A 24399-nucleotide genomic window follows, 5' to 3' on the forward strand; every position below is an offset into this window, starting at 1 on the left:
CCCCCCTCACAGTAATGGGCTCATCTGTGCCCCCCTCACAGTAATGGGCTCATCTGTGCCCCCCTCACAGTAATGGGCTCATCTGTGCCCCCCTCACAGTAATGGGCTCATCTGTGCCCCCCTCACAGTAATGGGCTCATCTGTGCCCCCCTCACAGTAATGGGCTCATCTGTGCCCCCCTCACAGTAATGGGCTCATCTGTGCCCCCCTCACAGTAATGGGCTCATCTGTGCCCCCCTCACAGTAATGGGCTCATCTGTGCCCCCCTCACAGTAATGGGCTCATCTGTGCCCCCCTCACAGTAATGGGCTCATCTGTGCCCCCCTCACAGTAATGGGCTCATCTGTGCCCCCCTCACAGTAATGGGCTCATCTGTGCCCCCCTCACAGTAATGGGCTCATCTGTGCCCCCCTCACAGTAATGGGCTCATCTGTGCCCCCCTCACAGTAATGGGCTCATCTGTGCCCCCCTCACAGTAATGGGCTCATCTGTGCCCCCCTCACAGTAATATGCCCTGCTGTGTCCCCTCACGCGGAAGGACAGCTCTCTGCTTCATCATTACAGGCAGCTGTCCCTGCTTCCTATGGAAGCAGGGACAGCTGCTAGAAAGCAGGACATAACCCCCTGTGCAAGGACTGCGGGAAGGACAGCCACTGAAATCCAGGACTGTCCTGCAGGATCCAGGACAGTTGGAAGGTATGTATAGAGTATGTGCAAGGTTTGTGTGCCACATAAGAATGAAACACATACAACAATCACTGAATTGCATTTTTCCAGGTTTCCACTACATTGTATGCAATGGCAATGGTGCCATTAAGCCTCATGCACACGGCCGTTGTTTTGGTCCGCATCCGAGCCGCAGTTTCTGCGGTTCGGATGCGGACCCATTCACTTCAATGGGGCAGCAAAAGATGCGTTGCTCCGTTTCGTGGCCCAGCAAAAAAATAAAATAACCTGTCCTATTGTCCGTTTTGGAGACAAGAATAGGCAGTTATATCAATGGCTGTCCGTGCTGTTCTGCAAATTGCGGAACGCACACGGACGCCATCCGTGTTTTGCGGATCTGCAATTTGCGGACCGCGAAACACACAACGGTCGTGTGCATGTAGCCTTAGAGATTACAACTTGTCCTACAAAAAAATAAGCTCTGATATGTGAACAAAAAATAAAGTTATGGTTCCTGCAAAGAGGAAAAATACGGAAAATTGTTGCATTACGAAGGCGTTAAAAAAAAAAATATTGACTGCTGATGTACAGTGCACAGCCACACCGGAGATGACGGTGCTGTATATACAATAGATGAATCCTAGGTGCCTTGTTTGAGAGCACTCCTCCCAGTCTCCTGCTAGAACTATGCTTGCAGTCATTTGCACACAGCCTCCAACAAGCAACCTGGCCCAAAGAATCACATAACTGCCAGCAAGGGGAGCTCTTGCATATAGTCTCTAAGTATTCTCAATCCCCAATACTCTCAAAAACACAAAAAGGGACGGATAAAGTTGTTGAAACTTTGAGTAGTTGCAAAGCATGCTGGGAGTTGTAGTTTGCACTCCAACTTCCCTGCCTGGCACTTATATGCAGACAGAGAGAGAAGGCTACAGGTGAGTGATATGTTGCTGTGTAATGTATGGTATGCTAGGCGCTTTTAACCTCTTGTACACTGCCTGAGTACAAACTGTATTTAGGAAGTGTCTGCTGCCTCCTTCCATAGCACTTCCTCTAGAAAGCGGCTAGTTGTTTCCTTCATTTATGGAGGGCAGGGTGGCTGGGGGCTGGAGCTGTACTGCCTCTTCTAGATGGTATATACTGCAGCACGCAGCTTCTAGGAGATTGGTCATTGCCTTGCTTCCTGTGTCACTGCAGCTGGGAGTTCAGTACTGACTAGACATTATTTCTCTCCCAGCTTCTGCTTTCTTGTATGAGACTAGTTTGAACCATTATGGCTTCACACATGGTTGTAGTTCTATTAGCAGCGGGACCGTGTCGGTAGTATTAGGGTAGCACAGAGTCACTGACAAGGCAATAAGTACAGTAATCTCACAGTATGTCATTTCAAATACATAATATGTACAGTGCTCCATTCATGCAGAGTTTATAGATCAGCCGCGCACATTTATCCGGTGACGTGCCAAATCGATGACCACTTGCACCATTTTTAAGAGTATTCAACAATTTTTGCACATAAAACTGGTATTTCCAAAAGTTGAGGCAAATGTAACTGATGCACAATATTGGTACTCCTGTTCAGCAGGCGGTGTAAAGAAGAAATATGCTTCTAAAACGAAATGTGTTCTGCGGACGCAAACCATGGATACCAGCCATGTCAATGTCACCATTATGTTTCTCCCTGCCGTAGTAGCATCATATTTAGTGTTGAGTGAACTTTTGTTTTCAAGTTCGGTGTACAAGGTTCGAGTTCGGGTTATCTAAGAATTCCATTATGGATTCCGCTACCACGGACCATAGGTTAACCACCTCAGCCCCCAGTGCTTAAACACCCTGAAAGACCAGGCCACTTTTTACACTTCTGACCTACACTACTTTCACCATTTATTGCTCGGTCATGCAACTTACCACCCAAATGAATTTTACCTCCTTTTCTTCTCACTAATAGAGCTTTTATTTGGTGGTATTTCTTTGCTGCTGACATTTTTACTTTTTTTGTTATTAATCGAAATTTAACGATTTTTTTGCAAAAAAATGACATTTTTCACTTTCAGTTGTAAAATTTTGCAAAAAAAACGACATCCATATATAAATTTTGCTCTAAATTTATTGTTCTACATGTCTTTGATAAAAAAAAAATGTTTGGGTAAAAAAAAATGGTTTGGGTAAAAGTTATAGCGTTTACAAACTATGGTACAAAAATGTGAATTTCCGCTTTTTGAAGCAGCTCTGACTTTCTGAGCACCTGTCATGTTTCCTGAGGTTCTACAATGCCCAGACAGTACAAACACCCCACAAATGACCCCATTTCGGAAAGTACACACCCTAAGGTATTCACTGATGGGCATAGTGAGTTCATAGAACTTTTTATTTTTTGTCACAAGTTAGCGGAAAATGATTTTTTTTTTTTTCTTACAAAGTCTCATATTCCACTAACTTGTGACAAAAAATAAAAACTTCCATGAACTCACTATGCCCATCAGCGAATACCTTGGGGTGTCTTCTTTCCAAAATGGGGTCACTTGTGGGGTAGTTATACTGCCCTGGCATTCTAGGGGCCCAAATGTGTGGTAAGGAGTTTGAAATCAAATTCTGTAAAAAATGACCAGTGAAATCCGAAAGGTGCTCTTTGGAATGTGGGCCCCTTTGCCCACCTAGGCTGCAAAAAAGTGTCACACATCTGGTATCTCCGTATTCAGGAGAAGTTGGGAAATGTGTTTTGGGGTGTCATTTTACATATACCCATGCTGAGTGAGATAAATATCTTGGTCAAATGCCAACTTTGTATAAAAAAATGGGAAAAGTTGTCTTTTGCCAAGATATTTCTCTCACCCAGCATGGGTATATGTAAAATGACACCCCAAAACACATTCCCCAACTTCTCCTGAGTACGGAGATACCACATGTGTGGCACTTTTTTGCAGCCTAGATGCGCAAAGGGGCCCACATTCCTTTTATGTCTGAATGGAGCCTTACAGGGGGGTGATCAATGACAGAGGGGTGATCAATGACAGGGGGGTGATCAATGACAGGGGGGTGATCAGGGAGTCTATATGGGGTGATCACCCCCCTGTTATTGATCACCCCCCTATAAGGCTCCATTCAGATGTCCGTATTTGTTTTGCGGATCCGATCTATGTATCCGTGGATCCGTAAAAATCATACGGACATCTGAATGGAGCTTTACAGAGGTGTGATCAATGACAGGGGGGTAATCAATGACAGGGGGGTGATCAGGGAGTCTATATGGGGTGATCACCACAGTCATTGATCACGCCCCTGTAAGGCTTTATTCAGACGTCCGTATGCGTTTTGCGGATCCGATCCATCTATCAGTGGATCCGTAAAAATCATGCGGACATCTGAATGGATCTTACAGGGGGGTAATCAATGACAGGGGGGTGATCAGGGAGTCTATATGGGGTGATCACCACAATCATTGATCACGCCCCTGTAAGGCTCCATTCAGATGTCCGTATGCGTTTTGCGGATCCGATATATCTATCAGTGGATCCGTAAAAATCATGCGGACATCTGAATGGAGCTTTACAGGGGTGTGATCAATGACAGGGGGGTAATCAATGACAGGGGGGTGATCAGGGAGTCTATATGGGGTGATCAGGGGCTAATAAGGGGTTAATAAGTGACGGGGGGGTGTAGTGTAGTGGTGCTTGGTGCTACTTTACTGAGCTACCTGTGTCCTCTGGTGGTCGATCCAAACAAAGGGGACCACCAGAGGACCAGGTAGCAGGTATATTAGACGCTGTTATCAAAACAGCGTCTAATATACCTGTTAGGGGTTAAAAAAACCACATCTCCAGCCTGCCAGCGAACGATCGCCGCTGGCAGGCTGGAGATCAACTCTCTTACCTTCCGTTCCTGTGAGCGCGTGCGCGCGTTCACAGGAAATCCCGGCTCGCGCGAGATGACGCATATATGCGTGACTCTGCGCAGGGCTGCCACCTCCGGAACGCGAATCTGCGTTAGGCGGTCCGGAGGTGGTTAAGGTCCGTGGTAGCGGAATCCAAAAAGGAATTCTTAGATAACCCGAACCTTGTATGCCAAACTTAAACAGAAGTTTGCTCATCCCTAGTCATATCTATTTTGCAAAACGGACAAATATATGACATGTTCTATTTTTATTTATTTTTTCCAAGACTGTAGCACAGACATACGGATGGGGACAGCACAGTCTGCTGCCTGAATTTTTGCAGCCTCATTTAAAGGGATTCTGTCACCTCGTTTTAGCCTATAGTGATGCGGACATGCACGGCTAGATTGCCTCTAGCATGTCCGCATAATACCTGCCCCATAGCGCTGTGTCCTTTTATTATGTTTAAAAAATGATTTTTATAGATATGTGGGTGAGCCTGGTAAGGAGCCCAAGGGCTCTTCTTGGAGCCCAGCACCGCTTGCGTTCTCCGAATCTCCTCCTTGCTCATAGTTAGATCGACGTAATATCGCAATGCGCAGTGCCGGCATAGTGTTCCTTCTCTGGGCTGGCATCAGCCTCAGGGAAGGAACTGCACATGCGCGAGCTCGTGCATCGTGAGATTACGGCGATCTAACTGTGAGCAAGTAGGAGATTCGGAGGCCGCCTTCACAGGGGGGCGTGGCTGGGCTCCAAGAATGTTAGTACAGCCCCTTGGGCTCCTTACCAGGCTCATTTACATATCTATAAAATAATTTTTTTAACACAATAAAAGGACACAGCGCTATGAGACAGGTATATGGCGGACATGCTAGCGGCGATCTAGCCTTGCATGTCCGCATCACTATAGGCTAAAATGAGGTGAAAGAATCCCTTTAAGTAAATGTGTCTCATCCAATATACAAAAAAATGCAGATTGGATGCAGAACATGGCCTAATTATGGAACATTAATTACTAGTAACTGTAGTAATTACATGTCTATGGCCCTATTGACAAACTGTCAACCTTTTAGGGGACATTCTCATGACAGAATTTACAGTGGAATTTTGGAAAGGGCAGCCTCACCAAAATTTCAGCCAAAACCCACGAGCCACTGCATTCTTTTCTTCCTCCCATTCATTTCAGTGGAGGGCAGCACTGACGATTGTGGACACATCCATTCCAGCGCAGCCTCGGCTATGAGCCACCGCTCCTCAATCCTCAGAGCTGTATTCCATTGAAAGGAATAGGAGGCAGAAAGAATAAGGCCGCTGGCGGGTTTTAGATTGAATTTCAGTGGGCCTGTTGGTGCCAAATTCCACTGTAAAAGCAATCGGGTGGTCGTCCCCTTAGGGTGGTGTCACACACAACTTCTGTAGCAATTTTTAATGCAGGTTATTGAGCCAAAGCCAGAAATGGGTTGGAAGGGAATGAGAAATAAAAAGGAAGGTGTAAGGAATATGGATTATTATTTACTGTCAGCCATGTTCCCACACTAGCCATCTGCTGTCAGATAGCAGAGGTAGTGAACTCCACAGGGGGGCCCTGCTTCAAAGCCCAGCCAATTGGCAGAGAACTAGGATGCCAGGGAGGGAAGATATACATATCTCCCCACAGAAACCAAATAACGGTACCATGCTTGGACTCTACTGGTAGCCGGAATCCAGGCGGATCCATTGGTTACAGAACCACCTCCCTGCGACATTATGGTCTGGAGTCATGAGCCCTGATCGGTTTTGACTCATTTGCTGCCAGCCCCAGAAGCTGACCTTACCTGCTGCTCAGGAATGTGGTAACGTCACGCCTTGGTAACCAGTGACCATACCGTATCTCTCTGGCTCTATGTATTTGACGTCCGGCAGCAGCGAGGTCCGGTATTTGTCACAGAAGGACATAGCCCTTTTTCCACTGCATGGAACTGACATGACTTTAGGCTACTTTCACATCAGCGTATTTCCTTTCCGGTATTGAGATCCGTCATAGGATCTCAATACCTGAGGAAAACGCTTTAGTTATGTTCCCATTCATCGTCAAAGGGGACAAAACTGAAAAGAACGGAGTGCGCCATAATGCATTCCTTTCTGTTTGGTTGCGTTCCTATGCCGGACAGAAAAATGCTGCAAGCATCATTTTTCTGTCCGGCATGGGATGAGAAGCAAGACGCATCCGGCATGAAACAAAATGTAAGTAAATAATGACTGATCTGTTGCCCATTGACTTATAATGGTTTTAGTCATGGTCATTTTAGAGGTAATACTACCTAATCTGTTCAGAACGGATGCAGTCGTTTAAATGATCATAACGGAAGCGTTTTTTGCTGAACCCTGCCGGATCCAGTAAAAACTCAGATGTGAAAGTACCCTCAGCGCTTATGCACATGAACGTATTTTCTTTGTGTCCGTGCTGTTTTTTGGGGTCCGCAAAAAAACTGAAGTTACTCCGTGTGCATTCCGTTTCCGTATGTACGTATTTCCGTTCCGCAAAAAAATAGAACATTACGGACAAGGATAGTACTGTTCTATTAGGGGCCAGCTGTTCTGCTACGCAAAATACGGTATCCAAACAGACGTCATCCGTATTTTTTGTGGATTCATTTTTTTTGCGGACAGCAAAATGCATACGGTCGTGTGCATGAACCCTTAATCGACTGTTTCTTTGTTTTTCCACCGTTCAGCTGTCCTGCAGTAGCATTATTGAATTGGAGCAGTGTTGTAGTAACTAGCAGGTGAGTATTCTGTTTTATTTCTTATCTTTCATGAGACTACTGGGGACACTATGGGTAAAGTAAATATTGGTGGCACCTCGGGGGAGTGCTAAATACTGTGGGCACTACAGGAGCAAAATGCTAAACACTGGGGGTAGTACAATGGGGACTGCCATGCTTAATGCTGGGGGGCACTACAGGGAGAAATGCTTAATACTGGGGCCACTACAGGTAATAAGTGCTAGACATGGGGGACACTACAGAGGGGGGAGGCCATGCTAAAGACTGGTGGCACTACAGAGGGGGCTTTGCTAAATACTCGGGGCACTACAGAGAGGGCCATTATAAATACTGGTGACAAATAGGTTTCCCTTATTTCGATTGTGCAATCCCACCCATCTTCCCAGGGCTTTTAATCAGAATATGATTTACACTGTAGCTGGATTCTACATTGTCCCGAGTTTTGTAGGCCAAAAGCTCTAGAGGCAAGAATGTTAGTGTAGGTCCTGTCTGGTAGATGGGCTTGACATATACTTAAAAAATGTGTGCAAATAGCTTCTGATTTACATATAGTAAGTACGGCAGTAATGCAGTTTACATTTATTTATATTTTCAATGTTTGCATATGTCTTTGTGCATAAAGCAGCGTGCTGCTACTTGTAGTATTTTTTTGCTTTTGCATTGCAGCCACTGTAGCAAGCAGCTGACCTTTTAACCTTCCTTTATACATAGTTTGGAGGTGCTGGTCTCTTTTGCATTCACCTGTTTGTGAGAAAACAGGAGGTTTCTTTCAGAAAGGAGAAGAGTATACAGCCTACGAAACATATAATTATACAATGTGTGTGTATATATACAGTACAGACCAAAAGTTTGGACACCTTCTCATTCAAAGAGTTATCTTTATTTTCATGACTAGGAAAATTGTAGATTCACACTGAAGGCATCAAAACTATGAATTAACACATGTGGAATTATATACATGTGAAACAACTGAAAATAGGTCATATTCTAGGTTCTTCAAAGTAGCCACCTTTTGCTTTGATTACTGCTTTGCACACTCTTGGCATTCTCTTGATGAGCTTCAAGAGGTAGTCCTCTGAAATGGTCTTCCAACAGTCTTGAAGGAGTTCCCAGAGATGCTTAGCACTTGTTGGCCCTTTTGCCTTCACTCTGCGGTCCAGCTCACCCCAAACCATCTCGATTGGGTTCAGGTCCGGTGACTGGAGGCCAGGTCATCTGGCGCAGCACCCCATCACTCTCCTTCATGGTCAAATAGCCCTTACTTTCAAAGTTTTCCCAATTTTTCGGCTGACTTACTGACCTTCATTTCTTAAAGTCATTTTTTTTTTTTACTTAGCTGCTTTTTTCTTGCCATAATACAAATTCTAACAGTCTATTCAGTAGGACTATCAGCTGTGTATCCACCTGACTTCTCCTCAACGCAACTGATTGTCCCAACCCCATTTATAAGGCAAGAAATCCCACTTAATAAACCTGACAGGGCACACCTGTGAAGTGAAAACCATTTCAGGGGACTACCTCTTGAAGCTCATCAAGAGAATGCCAAGAGTGTGCAAAGCAGTAATCAAAGCAAAAGGTGGCTACTTTGAAGAACCTAGAATATGACATATTTTCAGTTGTTTCACACTTGTTTGTTATGTATATAATTCCACATGTGTTAATTCATAGTTTTGATGCCTTCAGTGTGAATCTACAATTTTCATAGTCATGAAAATAAAGAAAATTCTTTGAATGAGAAGGTGTGTCCAAACATCACTGATGCGGACCCATTCACTTAAATGGGTCCGCAAATCCGGAGATGCCGAACGGAACCCTACGGAAGCACTACAGAGTGCTTCCGTGGGGTTTTGTCCCGTACTTCCGTTCCGCAAAAAGATAGAACATGTCTTATCTTTTTGTGGAACGGCCAGATCGCGGATCCATTCAAGTGAATGGGTCCGCGATCTGCTGTGGCTGCCCCACGGACTGTGTTCGTGCATTGCGGGCCGCAGCACGACCACGGGGTGCACACGTTCGTGTGCAGGGGGCCTAACAGGGACATCTACAGCACCCCTCCCCCAGAAAAGTGACCTTTTCCCGTAGTTTCCAAAATGGGGTCACTTTTCTGGAGTTTCTACTTTAGAGGTGCATCAGGGGGGGCTTCAAATGGGACATGGTGTCAAAAAAACATTCCAGCAAAATCTGCTTTCCAAAAAACGTATGGCGTTCCTTTCCTTCTGCGCAATGCCGTGTGCCCGTACAGCAGTTTATGATCACATATGGGGTGTTTCTGTGAACTACAGAATCAGGGCCATAAATGTTGAGTTTTGTTTGGCTGTTAATCCTTGCTTTGTAACTGGAAAAAATGGATTCAAATGGAAAATCTGCCAAAAAAGTGAAATTTTGAAGTTTTATCGCTATTTTCCATTAATTCTTGTAGAAGACCTAAAGGGTTAACAAAGTTTGTAAAATTGTAAGATCAGTTTTAAATACCTTGAGGGGTGTAGTTTGTAAAATGGGGTCATTTTTGGGTGGTTTCTATTATGTAAGCCTCACAAAGTGACTTCAGACCTGAACTGGTCCTGAAAAAGTGGATTTTAGAAATTTTCTGAAAGATTTCAAGTTTTGCTTCTAAGCCTTCTAACGTCCCCCAAAAATAAAATGGCATTCACAAAATGATCCAAACATTAAGTAGACATATGGGAAATGTAAAGTAATAACTACTTTTGGAGGTATTACTATCTATTATAAAAGTAGAGAAACAGAAGTTTGGAAATTTGCTAATTTTTCCAAATTCTTGGTAAATTTGGAATTATTTTTATAAATAAAAATACTTTTTTTTTTTTTTTTTACTGTACTGTATTTTACCACTGTCATGAAGTACAATATGTGACTAGAAAACAGTCTCAGAATGGCCTGGATAAGTAAAAGCGTTTTAAAGTTATCACCACATAAAGTGACACATGTCAGATTTGCAAAAAATGGCCTGGTCCTAAAGGGGTTTTCTCATCTCAGACAATGGGGGCATAGCGCTAGGATATGCCCCCATTGTCTTATAGGTGCGGGTCCCACCGCTGGGATCCGCACATATATAGAGAACGGAGCCCTGAAAGTGAAGGAGAGAGCACTGCGCATGCGCAGCCGCCCTCCATTCATTTCTATGGGGCGGCCAAAAATAGCCGAGCGCTATTGGCCGTGCACGCTCCCATTCACTTCTATGGGAGAGGCGGGGATTAGCGCTTGGTGGTGGATAGACCCCGGGAAATCTGCGGTTCTCCAGCCACAGCGCTCCCTGCTCCGTTCTCAATATAGGTGCACCGCACCTATCAGACAATGGGGGCATATCCTAACGATATGCCTCCATTGTCTAGGATAGGAATACTTCTTTAAGGTGAAAAATGGCAGGGTCCTGAAGGGGTTAGAGAAACTCCCCAGTTTATTATTATAGACCCGATCAGAGCTGAGATGACTTCTAGGTATAGAGGAATGCTAACCAGTGTCCTTTTCTCCACAGGACCTACCTTCTCAAAGTTGCTGCGGGAACCCCCATATTTTATCGTCTGGTAGCATCTTGATGCTGTGTGAGCAGGTAACATTTAAATGTATCCGTATGGTGGGCCCTAGGCACCCGAGTCCGACACTGAAACCATGGCTTCATCAGATTGAGTGAGAGACTGGCAGTGTGCCAGAAAGCTTCCGTATATGCAGTATACATATAAATAGTGGAGGGTTAGTTTTGAACTCACTGCCAGATTTGTAGGTTAAAAAAATGAGATGCAGGTTATCAATGGCCAGGTCAGTTTACAGGGAGATTTCTCTGTTGAGGTGGAGTGAAGTCACAGCAGAGCAAGCAATGGCCACAAGGCCTGTTGATCCAGTAGCAATAGACCATGACCTGCCTGAAAGGTCCTAGCAGTGACCATGCTTGCAGTCCAAGTCAGTGAGAAAATAAGTGGCTACTGGTTAGACCAGGTAGGTAAAACATGCAATAGAACCATGTTTGGTGGACTTCAAGCTAATTGGCGCCTGGATGGCGCTTAATCATGAATGTGGTGGCACAGTTGTAGACATATGCATCTGTCCCTTATGCAATCTCACCATGCCCTAATTTGTCATATTTGAACAAGAATTTTGTTTTTGTTAGTGGACATGCACTTTATTAGAATTGTATGAGGGTGATGACCGTAAATGTGGCTGTATTTCTGATGTGGAAACAGGTTTATCATTAGACATTTGTAATGCAGTCACTGATTTGCACAAAAGTTGCATGAGTAAGTACCGTATTCTTTTTCTATTTAACCCCTTAAGGACCCGTACAGCGGGCTGATCGGGCAGGTGCAGGAGCTACGCCCGCCCGATCAGCGGCAGGGGTCCGGCAGTCACTGATAGCCGGACCCCTACTGTATGCGCTGACATTAGTGAAAACACTGATGCCGGCGCATTAACCCTCGCACTGCCACGATCAGCACTGACCGCGGCACGTGTGGGATCCTGCAGGGTGAGGGGTGGCCATCGGGTCCCTGCGCTGCTGTGATGGGGACCCTATGGCAGGGAAGGCAGCTCGATGTCTTCCTTATGCATTGTGGCTGCCTTCTGTGACAGCCTGTGAGATCCAGCCCCCTGGATCTCACAGGCAGGAAGCTGTAAGTGTATTACACTGTGTAATACACTTAGGCTGGGTTCACACGGGCGAGTATTCTGCGCGGGTGCAATGTGTGACGTGAACGCTTTGCACTCGCACTGAATCCGGACCAATTCATTTCTATGGGGCTGTGCAGATGAGCGGTGATTTTCACGCATCACTTGTGCATTGCGTGAAAATTGCAGCATGCTCTATTTTGTGCGTTTTTCACGCACAAAGTGAATGGGGCTGCGTGAAAATCGCAAGCATCCGCAAGCAACTATGGATGCGGTGCGATTTTCACGCATAGTTCCTAAGATGACAGTCTATTCACTGTATTTTCCTTTATAACATGGTTATAAGGGAAAATAATAGCATTCTTTAATACAGAATGCTTAGTAGGTCAATTGAGGGTCAAATTTTTTTTTTTTAACTCACCTCCTCCTCTTGATCGCGTAGTTGCCGGTCTCTTCTTACTACTTTAATCATGAGCTGCCGGCTAAAGGACCTGTGGTGACGTCACATCACATGGTCCATCACCTTGGTGATGGACCATGTGATGAGCTCAGTGACGTCACCACAGGTCCTTTGACAGGTCCTGAAGAAAGCACAGGAGACCGGCAGCTACGCGATGAATTGGAGGAGGTGAGTTAATTTTTTTTTTAATCCTCAATTGACCTTCTATTAAGTATTCAGTATTAAAGAATGCTATTATTTTCCCTTATAACCATGTTATAAGGGAAAATAATTACATCTACACAACCTTGAACCCAAACCTGAACTTCAGTGAAGAAGTTTGGGTGTGGGTACCACATTCAGTTTTTTATCACACACGTGCAAAACTCATTGCACCCGCGCGATAAAAACTGAACGCAATCAAAACTGACTGCAATTGCGTACCTACTCGCGCGGGTTTGCCGCAATGCACCCGGGACGCACCCTGAGCCAAAACGTGACGCCCGTGTGAACCCAGCCTTACAGCCAATGCATTACAATACAGAAGTATTGTAAAGGGGATTAGACCCCCAAAACTTGAAGTCCCAAAGTAGGACAAAAAAGGTGAAAAAATAAGTAAAAAAAATAAGAAGATTCCTTTTCCCAAAAGAAAGTAAATTTTTTTTTAAAAATAGGAGAAAAAGAAAAGACATATTAGGTATCGCTGCGTCCGTATCGACCGGCTCTATAGAAATATCACATGACTTATTCCCTCAGGTGAACACCGTCAAAAAAATAAAATAAAAACTGTGCTAAAAAAACTATTTTGTCACTTTACATCACTAAAAGTTCAACACCAAGCGATCAAAAAAGGCATATGCCCCCCAAAATAGTACCAATCTAACCGTCACCTCATCCTGTAAAAAATTAGCCCCTAAGACAATCGCCCAAAAAATAAATAAATAAAAACTATGGCTCTCAGACTATGGAGATACTAAAACATGTTTTTTTTTTTTCAAAAATATTATTGTGTAAAACTTAAATAACTAAAAAAGTATACATATTAGGTACTGCCACGTCCGTAATGACCAGCTCTATAAAAATATAATATAAAGTGTTAGAGCCCAGGTTGCTCTGCCTTTTTTCATTGTTTCCCCACCCCAGCCTTTGCCTATGCCCGTCCTCCTTTTCCCTTGTGTCATCCTTCAGTCCGGCCAAGATCCCGCTCCTGTGCACTGCCTCGCTGGGCCGGAGCATGCCCACTGCGATGCCCATTGTGGGCACAGCAACGCTTTAACTACTGCGCCGGCAAACACCACATTGCCGCTGGTTTCGCCGACGCATGAGCAGTAGTTAAAGCGATGCTGTGCCAACAATAGGCATCGCAGTGTGCATGCCCCGGCCCAGCGAGGCAGTGCACAGGCGCGGGATCTCGGTCGGACCGAGGGATGGCGCAAGGGAATAGGAGGGCGGGCAGAGGCTGCGGCGGGGAAACAATGAAAAAAGGCAGAGCAGCATGGGCTCCAACACAGTGAACACCGCCACTGGGCACTTGCGAGTGCTCATTTGAATATGAATCTAACTTAGTTTTTCCAGCTTCTGCAAGTGTAAAGAAAAATACAAAGGTACTATTACATTTATGTAAAGGTGTGCTATAGGACAATGTAAGCACTGTGTATATGGCCATATGGAGGTGACAGACTCCCTTTAATTCTTGTGGAACACCTAAAGGGTTAAGAAAGTTTGTAAAATCAGTTTTGAATTCCTTGAGGGGGGTAGTTTCTAAAATGGGACCATTTATGGGTGGTTTCTACTATGTAAGCCTCACAAAGTGACTTCAGACCTGAACTGCTCCTTAAAAACTGGGTTTTCAAGATTTTCTTCTAAACTTCTAAGCCTTCTAACGTCCCAAAAAAAGAAAATGTCATATACAAAATGATCCAAACATGACGTAGACATATGGTAAATGTAAAGTAATAACCATTTTAGGAGGTATCACGATCTGTTTTAAAAGGATAGAAATTGAAATTTTTGAAAACTGAATGTTTCAAAATTTTTGGTAAATTTGGTATTTTTTTATAAATAAAAATGAAATATTTTGACTCAAATTTCCAGTGTCATGAAGTACAATATGTGACGAGAAAAAAATCTCAGAATGGCTTGGCTAAGTAAAAGCATTTTAAAGTTATCAACAAATAAAGTGACACATGTCAGATTTGCAAAAAATTGCCTGGTCCTTAAGGTGAGTCCTGAACAAGGATTTTTGTTAAACACAGTTAAAATGCATAGTTAATTAACCCCTTCTACCCCGGGCCAGTTTTCGCTCTTCTGCCCAGACCATTTTTTGTAAATCTGACATGTCACTTTATGTGGTAATAGCTTTGGAACACTTTTACTTATGTAAGCCATTCTGAGATTGTTTTCTTGTGACACATTTTACTTCATTAGTCATAAATATGAGTCAATATATTTCACCTTTATTTGTGAAAAAATCTAAAATTTACCAATTTTTTTTAAAAATTCCCAGATTTTCAAATTAAAATTTCTCTTTTATAATAGATAGTGATACCTCAACTAATAGTTATTACTTTACATTTCCCATATGTCTACTTCATGTTTGGATCATTTTGAAAATGACATTTTATTTTTTGGGGACGTTAGAAGGCTTAGAAGTTTGGAAGCAAATCTTGAAATTGTCAAAACCCACTTTTTAAGGACCAGTTCAGGTCAGAAGTCACTTTGAGGGGCTTAGATAATAGATACCACCCAAAAATGAAACTACATCCCTCAAGGTATTCAAAACTGATTTTACAAACTTTGTTAACCCTTTAGGTGCTCCACAAGAATTAATGGAAAATGGAGATGAAATTTCAGAATTTCACTCTATTGGCAGATTTTACATTTTAATCCATTTTTTCCAGTAGCAAAGGAAGGGTTAACAGCCAAACAAAACAATATTTATTAGGCTACATGCACACAACCGTATGTGTTTTGTGGTCCGCAAAAAAAACCTGATTACGTTTCGTATGGCATCCGTTTTTTTGCGGATCCATTGTAATAAAGTCTATCCTTGTCCACAAACTAGAAAAAAAATAGGACATGCACTATTTTTTTTGCGGAGAAACGGAACGGACATGCTGATGCGGACAGCACACAGTGTGCTGTCCGCGTTTTTTGCGGACCTATTGAAATGAATGGGTTCCCATCCTATCCGCGAAAAAAACGGATCTGACACGGAAACAAAATACGGTCGTGTGCATGAGGCCTTACCCTGATTCTGCGGTTTACAGAAACACCACACATTTTGGCGTAAAATACTGTATGGCCACACGGCAGGGCGCAGTAGGAAAGGAGCGCCATATGGTTTTTGGAAGGCAGTTTTAGCTTAACTGGTTTTTAGATGCCATGTCTCATTTGAAGCCCCCCTGATGCACCCCTACAGTAGAAACTCAAAAAAGTGACCACATTTTGGAAACTTTGGGATAAGGTGCCAGTTTTTTTTTTGTACTATTTTGGGGTACATATGATTTTTAATTGCTCTATTATGTTTTTTGTTAGGCAAGGTAACAAAAAAATGTTTTGGCACTTTTTTTTAATTTTTTTTTTAACAACCTTCATTTTTTTTTAATCAACCTTAGATCATGCGCTATTTTTATAGAGCAAGTTATGGACCCAATGATATCAAATATGTCTACTTTCTATGATGTTTGTTTCAGTTTTACATAAAGCATTTTTGAAAACAAAAATTTGGTTTTTGTATCCATTTTCTGAACGCCCTATTTTTTTATTTTTCTGTTGATCGTCTTGTGCAGGGGCTCGTTTTTTGCAGGAAGAGTTGCCGTTTTTATTGGTACCGTTTTTGGGTACATGTGATTATTTTTTTTTTTGATCATTCATTATTCACTTTATGGGGCAAGGTGACCAATAAATTGGTTGGTTTGGCACAGTATTTATTTTTACAGCGTTTACCTGAGGGATTAGGTCATGTGACTTTTTTTATAGTGCAGATTTTTACGGATGTGGCAATACCTAATTTGTCTACTTTTTCTTATTTGTTTAAGTTTTACACTATCATTTTTGAAACTAAAATGATATTTTAGTGTTTCCATAGTCTGAGAGCCATAGCTTTTTTATTTTTTGACCGATTGTCTTAGTTGAGGTATCATAATTTGCGGGATGAGGTGATAGTTTGATTGGTATTATTTTGGGGGGTATATGCCTTTTTGATCGCTTGGTGTTGCAGTTTTTGTGATGTAAGGTGCCGAAAATGGGATATATACACTTTTTTAAAAAAAAATTTACGGTGTTCACCTGAGGGATTAGGTCATGTGATATTTTTATAGAGCTGGTTGTTACGGACATGGCGATACCTAATATGTATACTTTTTTTTTTTTATTTATTTATTTCACTAGCACAATAAAAGCCGTTTTGAAGCAAAAAAGTATCATATTTTAGTGTCTCCATTGTCTGAGAGTGATAGTTTTTTTTTTTTTTAAGGATTGTATTAGGTAGGGTCTAATTTTTTGTTGGATGAGGTGACTGTTTCATTGGTACTATATTGGGAGCATACGCCTTTTTGATCGCTTGCTGTTGCAATTTTTGAGATGTAAGGTGCCCTAAATGGATTTTTTTTTACAGTTATTAAATTTTTTTTATGATTATCGGACAGGGCGGATCATGTGATATATTTATAGAGCCGGTTATTACGGACGTGGTGATACCTAATATGTGTGTTTATTTTTTTTCAGTTTTATTTTTAATTTATTTATTTTTTTACTTAAAAACGTTAGACACACTTTTAAACTTTTTTTTTTTTTTTCTTTACTTTATTTTTGATGTTCACTTTTGGGGGTCTGATCCCCTCTGCAATGCATTACAATACATCTGTATTGTAATGCATTGCCTGTTCGTGTACTACAGTGAGTAGTACACAAACAGGTTGCCTAGGAGACCCAGCCTGAGGCTGGATCTCCTCGGCACCCGTAGAAGGCCGGTCCCGATGCCGTGCAAGGCATTGGGCAGCCTCTGCACGGCATCGGGGTGACTTTTGACACATCGAGTCCCCGACACAGCATCACGGGGACTTGATGCGCTCCCTAACCCGACACAAACCTCAGGCAGTGGCTGAGGGACAGACAACATAGGGTTGTAGTCAATGGAGTATATTCAGACCAAGGTCTTGTTACCAGTGGGGTACCTCAGGGATCTGTTCTGGGACCCATATTGTTTAATATCTTTATCGGCGAAATTGCAGAAGGCCTCAATTGTAAGGTGTGTGTCTTTTTGCTGATGACAAAGATTTGGGTTGATGTTCCTGGAGGGATACACCAAATGGAAAAGTATTTCGGAAAACTAGAGGAATGGTCAAAAATCTGGCAACTAAAATTTAATGTTGATAAGTGCAAGATAATGCACCTGGGGCATAAAAACCCAAGAGCAGAATATAAAATCAGTGATAGTCCTAACTTCAGTATCTGAGGAAAGGGATTTAGGGGTCATTATTTCAGAAGACTTAAAGGTAGGCAGACAATGTCATAGAGCAGCAGGAAATGCTAGCAGAATGCTTGGGTGAATAGGGAGAGGCATTACCAGTAGAAGGATGGAGGTGTTCATGCCGCTCTACAGAGCTCTAGTGAGACCTCATTTGGAGTATTGTGCGCAGTACTGGAGACCATATCTCCAGAAGGATATTGATACTTTGGAGAGAGTTCTGAGAAGAGCTACTAAACTGGTACATGGATTGCAGGATAAAACTTACCAGGAAAGATTAAAGGACCTTAACAAGTATAGCTTGGAAGAAAGACGAGACAGAGGGGATATGATAGAAACTTTTAAAAGAGGTAAAAGAGGAGAGAATATTTAATAGAAGAAAAACTGCTACAAGAGGACATAGTTTAAAATTAGAGGGGCAAAGGTTTAAAAGTAATATCAGGAAGTATTACTTTACTGAGAGTAGTGGATGCATGGAATAGCCTTCCTGCAGAAGTGGTAGCTGCAAATACAGTGAAGGAGTTCAAGCATGCATGGGATAGGCATAAGACCATCCTTCATATAAGATAGGGCCGGGGGCTATCCATAGTATTCAGTATATTGGGCAGACTAGATGGGCCAAATGGTTCTTATCTGCCAACACATTCTATGTTTCTATGTTCTATGTCGCGATCAGCGCGGACCGTGGCATAGAAGGGGTTTATTAGGATACTGCAGGGGCCCGGCTACCAGGGACTGTTGGGCCCCTTCAGTGATCCCGCGCACCGCTTCGGTGCCCGCCCCCGATCACCATGACGTACTATTACGTCAAATTGCGGGAATGTAGTGGCTTCCATGACGTAATAGTACGTCGTGTTGGGAAGGGGTTAAGGAATGGTCAATTTTTCTGTTAAGGGGTTCTTTACCTTTTTGTTACAGATCTATCCTTTGGATAAGTCATCAGCATCTGATCGGCGTGGGTCTGAATGTCGCCACCTTCTCAAACAGCTGATTGGCAGGGGTCTCGGGTGTCAGACCTTCACTGATTTAGATACTGATGACCTATTCAAAGGATAGGTTATCAGTAAGAAAAGAGTAAAGAACTTTTTTAGGAGCTCATTCACTGTATCACAAATGGGTTTTGCAGAACATTTACACTTGAATGCTCCCAACTGTGGAATGTTAGCCTACCCCTTTGTTATGTACTCAATAGGTGTATTTGAACATCTTTATTAACTATGATATATGTCTTATTGTTTCGGTTAGAATATGTTTGCCATGTTCCAATCTATTATATGAAGTCTGATGTGCACAACCAGTTACCATATAAAGATTGGAACCATCCTATACAAGAAGTTCCAGCTTCTTTTGTCTTGACTCTCTCTGTATATTCCCCCAGGCCTTTTTATATTTCTTATGGGGCCTATGTACTTGTAGACTGTTAGAATAACTGAAAATATTCCTGAGTTGTTACCTTTTTTGGCTTGCAATTCTTACTTGCAAAACTTTTTCGTTATATGTGTAGTTTTATATATATTATACCTCCTCTCTTTCATATCAGTACACTGCTGGATACACTAAATACACTGACAAACTTTTGAGTTTCAGGCTCTATCTCACCATCCACTACAGTTTTGAACATAAGACTGCCATCATTTTATAGAAAATGATCTTGGCTATCTCATAGTTAAATTGGACTTGCAACTATTTAGCATATTATTAGTTATGCAGATTGTCATTTAACTGCATTGTTACTGTTTTGCTCCTAAAATTCAATTTTTATTTTATTTAGTATTTTGTAAATCCACATTTGGCTTTCAACACTGACTGAATCCTTCTGGGCATGCTCTGATCAGATTCAAGCATGTCTCGACTAAAATCTGTTCCCAGGTCTCTTCTACATGTTCCCATTGTTGGTGCATACTTGTCAACTCAATTGGGTACAAATACAGCTTTTTCTTCATCTCTACCCACAAGTGTTCAATTGGGTTGACGTCTGGGGACTGTGGGGGCCAATCCAGCACCTCTACTTCATTATCATTGAACCATTTTTTTGCTAATATTGTCATATGCTTCAGGTCGATGTCCTGCTGGAACACTGTTGTCCTTTTCATACCCATAGTTCTCAAGTGTATGAAGTAACTTGTCTTATAGCATACCCACATATAGCTCAGCATTGAGATCACCATCGATTCTGGTCAAGTATCCACACCTTTAGCTGTGAAACAACCCCATATCTGGCTTCCTCCATCGAACTTGACATTTCCTTCAATTTATCGATCCGTTAGCCCCCCTTTTTCTTCCAGACCCATTTGCACCCATCAGAGCCCAGTCTATTGACTTTCGTCATCACTCCAAATCACTAATCTTCTACTGCCCACTTTTTTGCAAAATCAAGCTGTAAGGAAAATGGATAATTATTTACTGGCAGCCCTGATTGTCATTTGAGTCACCTTTTGGCATGTACATCAGTGTACATGCAAAATAAGTTCCCACCCCCAGCCATCTGATTGTCAGCTAGCAAGGAAGAAAGCCCCAGGCGTCCAGGCTTCAAGGAGGCCCCAGGTGGAGAATGTCACACCTCAATCAGCCAGTTTGGAGGCAAGCTAAATCCTGCAGGAAAACCCAGCAGGAGGTATCAGCCCTTGCTAGGATCAATGCTACCTCCCAGACATGTTGGCACCTACATTTCATAAGGAATTCTGAATCGCCCGGCCATCGCAGGCGCAAACCGGATACATATTTGTGTCCCGGTGGCCACGATGTACGTGCCCATGGTCTTTGGTTGATGGGGGGATGTCAGGGAAGAGAGATCCATATCTCCCCACAGAAACCAAATAACTGTACCATGTTTGGACTCTAGTTGTAGCTAGAACCCAGGCGGATCAATTGGGCCTGGAACCATCTTTCTGCAACATTCTGGTCTGGGGCTATTAGCCCTAAGGGATTTTATGGGTCATTTGCCCCAGCACAAGAGAAGTTGGGGTGGACCCTACCCATAGGCGGGGAGGGGAGCGGCCGGCTACAGGTCATAAGCCCATACAAGCCAGAGGGTGGCGTATTTTCTGAAGGGGGTCTCATCGTGCCAATGTGTTTTGAGAGACAAGGATCCAGCTGACCTCACTGCCCCGTTAACGGCATGTTGCTGCTGGAGCAGCCTATCAAGCATATACAAAGAGGAGTTCCAGTGTGTCGGGCTGTCACAAATTAGACGTCTGACGGGCAGGTGGTGTCACCGCTGAATGTCAGCAAGGCGAGCCATGGCCGTGTAAGATCTTCTAAAATGGCCAGACGCAAGACGTCCTGGACCCCGGGGTATTTGGCAACGAATCGCTGCACGACTAAGGTCAGGACGTGTGTCATGTCATTTTGCCCTGTTTCAGCGTGCTCAGCAGATTGGCACCGTTGTTGCGCACCACTTTACCAACTGTCAAATTGAGCAGGGTTAGCCACTCATTGGCCTGTGACCACAGAGCTGAAAGCAGTGCAGGACCGGTGTGGCTCTTGGCTTCCAGGCACGACAGCCGCAGCACGGCATAGCAATGTCTCACCTGGCACGTTGAATAGGTTCTGGGGACTGGGGAGCTTGTGGGGCGCAGTGTAAGAGGCAGTAGCAGTGGAAAAGGAGGAGTCAGCCAAGGAGGAGACTGAGGATGGAGTAGGAGAAGGAGAAGAAGAGGCAGGCCTGCATGAAATCCGTGGCGGAAACACAATCTACACGGGAGCCACGGGTTACATGCTTGACTGCCTTCAGAAGGTTCAGTCAGTGGGCAGTAAAAGTTATGTACCTTCCCTGCCCGTGTTTGCTAGACCACGTGTCTGTGGTCAGATGTATCTTGGCACCAACAATGTGTGCCAAAGATGTATTTACTTGCCGATGAACGTGGCCATATAGCTCTGGGATGCCCTTCTGGGAGAAATATTTCCTTCCGGGGACCTTTGTTCCTTTGTTGCGTGCTAATGGCCACAAATTTTCTAAAGGCCTCTGAGTCTACCAGTTTATATGGCAGTAGTTGGCGGGCTAGCAGTTCCGAAAAGCCAGCGATTAGCCGTTGGGCAAGAGGGTTATTCGGCGTCATCATTTACGCTCGAACATTTGGGCCATGGAAGCCAGCCTTCTGCCAGATGAATGCGACAATGGCACGGTTGAAGGGGGAGTGGAGGAAAAATGAGAGGAGAGAGGAGAATGAGAAGAGTCAGGACGTGGAGCGCTGGGAGTGTGGCTTTGCTACCTCCTCTTCCTCATCTGATATCAAGAATGGCTGGCTGTGCATCAGTAAGGTCTGGGAATGGATGGGAAAATAATTCCTCTGACTCGAGTGGAGAGACTATGGTGGTGGTGGTGTCTTTGGGGGTGCACACAGCAGAGAGTGAGGGTGCAGATACAGAGGCTGAGGAGGGTGCAGAAGCGGAAGGCTGAGTGAGCCACTCAACTAACTCTGGTGCGTCCTTTGAAGTAATCGCACGCGCCTTATACAACTTCCCTCTTAGGCTCCGGCTTGGTGCACAACGCCTACCACCCCTGCGGAACGGCCTGCCTCTTCCTCTGCCTGTAATTTTCAAAATGACCCTGTGCCTAAGTCCCTAGAGAAGAGCAGTATTTGTGGAAACAGGTATATCGAACCCCTTAATCAGTATTTTGTGGAAGCAGGTATATCGCAGCCCTCAATCAATATTTAGTGGAGAAAGGTATATCAAACCCCTTAGGCTCCATTCACACGTCCATTCTCTATGGGGACGGAATGGATGTGGAGAGCACACCATGTGCTCTCCGCATTTCCAGAGCACGCCACCGATCTTCTGGTCAGCGGCTGTGGAAAAAAATAGAACATGTCCTATTGTCTGCAATTGCGGACAAGAATATGCATTTTTATGGGGGTGCCGCAATGCACATGACATGTGAATGGACCCTAAATCTGTATTTTGTGGAAGCAGGTATATCGCAGGCTTCAATCAATATTTGGTGGAAACTGGTATATCGAACCCCTTAATCAGTATTTTGTGGAAGCAGGTTTATCACACCCCTCAATCAATTTTTGTCCCTCTATATAGCTGCGGTATCGCAACAGAACCATACACAACTGCTGCTCAATACAAATGCACTATAATATACTTTCTATGTTAGAAAGTATATTATAAGTATATCACACCTATCGATAGCACACCTATACCAGTCTTTAAAAGGAATTTTGTGGCCCTATTAGCTAGCATTTGGTGTCCCTAATAGCCTTTCTCTGCTCCACAAAGCAACCTCTCCCTACACTGGCAAAACACAGAATGTAAATAGGCTGATAGATCGGGTTCTGTTATAGGGTGGAGGTGTGTCCATGTGCTGAAACGTCTCAATTGGCTGTTCTGTCCCACCTGATGGATGTAGAAATAAGTAGATGCTGGACCTTTTGAGCCGAACGTATGGACAGCAGGAGGCGCACTCTCACAACCGGTTGTTTAGCAATTTTCAGTTTATTTGTAGACTGGTTCACGCACAACCATTTCTAGGGTTTACAAAGAATGGTGTGAAAATGGAAAAACATCCAGTATGCGGCAGTCCTGTGGGCAAAAATGCCTTGTGGATGCTAGAGGTCAGAGGAGAATGGGCCGACTGATTCAAGCTGATAGAAGAGCAACGTTGACTGAAATAACCACTCGTTACAACCGAGGTATGCAGCAAAGCATTTGTGAAGCCACAACACGCACAACCTTGAGGCGGATGGGCTACAACAGCAGAAGACCCCACCGGGTACCACTCATCTCCACTACAAATAGGAAAAAGAGACTACAATTTGCACGAGCTCACCAAAATTGGACTGTTGAAGACTGGAAAATGTTGCCTGGTCTGATGAGTCTCGATTTCTGTTGAGACATTCAAATGGTAGAGTCCGAATTTGGCGTAAACAGAATGAGAACATGTATCCATCCTCTGATGGCTACTTCCAGCAGGATAATGCACCATGTCACAAAGCTCAAATCATTTCAAATTGGTTTCTTGAACATGACAATGAGTTCACTGTACCAAAATGGCCCCCACAGTCACCAGATCTCAACCCAATAGAGCATCTTTGGGATGTGGTGGAACGGGAGCTTCGTGCCCTGGATGTGCATCCCTCAAATCTCCATCAACTGCAAGATGCTATCCTATCAATATTGGCCAACATTTCTAAAGAATGCTATCAGCACCTTGTGGAATCAATGCCACGTAGAATTAAGGCAGTTCTGAAGGCAAAAGGGAGTCCAACACCGTATTAGTATGGTGTTCCTAATAATTCTTTAGGTGAGTGTATGTGTACAGTTATAATCTATAATGTGGCACTTCTGAGGTATGAGAATCAATAAGGCATGAAGTACTACTTTTGAGCAGAAAAGGGGACTGTGGGGCACATGGAGAGAAAAGGGGAGAAACTCCTTTTATAAAGTCCATTCTAGTCTCAAAGGAGAGCTTCTCTTGCAGTTTTTCTCAATGCTGTCAGGGAGTGAGGGACTCTTGATGGTATCATCACAAGTCCTGGCAGCTTCACCTTCCTAACCTGAGAACTACATAATTCTCTGTGAAGTACCTTCACTAGATGGTGCAGGACCTGTGATGTATTCTGAT

The 24399-nt window shown here is 43.6% G+C and overlaps 1 protein-coding gene across 3 annotated transcripts in view; it reads left to right on the forward strand.

Annotated features, from left to right (window-relative positions):
* Nucleotides 1–1488: 1488 nt before the first annotated feature.
* Nucleotides 1489–24399, forward strand: part of PLA2G4A (phospholipase A2 group IVA) — a 331217-nt gene continuing 308306 nt past the window's right edge. The window contains exons 1-2 of one of the 3 annotated variants that reach the window (XM_040407267.1): nucleotides 1527–1601; nucleotides 10796–10870. The gene's annotated coding sequence lies outside the window, so the exon portion shown is untranslated. Of the gene's footprint in view, nucleotides 1602–7261; nucleotides 7303–10795; nucleotides 10871–24399 lie in introns of those variants that run through there. The other 2 variants (XM_040407268.1, XM_040407269.1) reach the window with 2 other exon arrangements.

Source organism: Bufo bufo, chromosome 9, assembly GCF_905171765.1.
Source record: "Bufo bufo chromosome 9, aBufBuf1.1, whole genome shotgun sequence".
Classification (NCBI taxonomy): domain Eukaryota; kingdom Metazoa; phylum Chordata; class Amphibia; order Anura; family Bufonidae; genus Bufo; species Bufo bufo.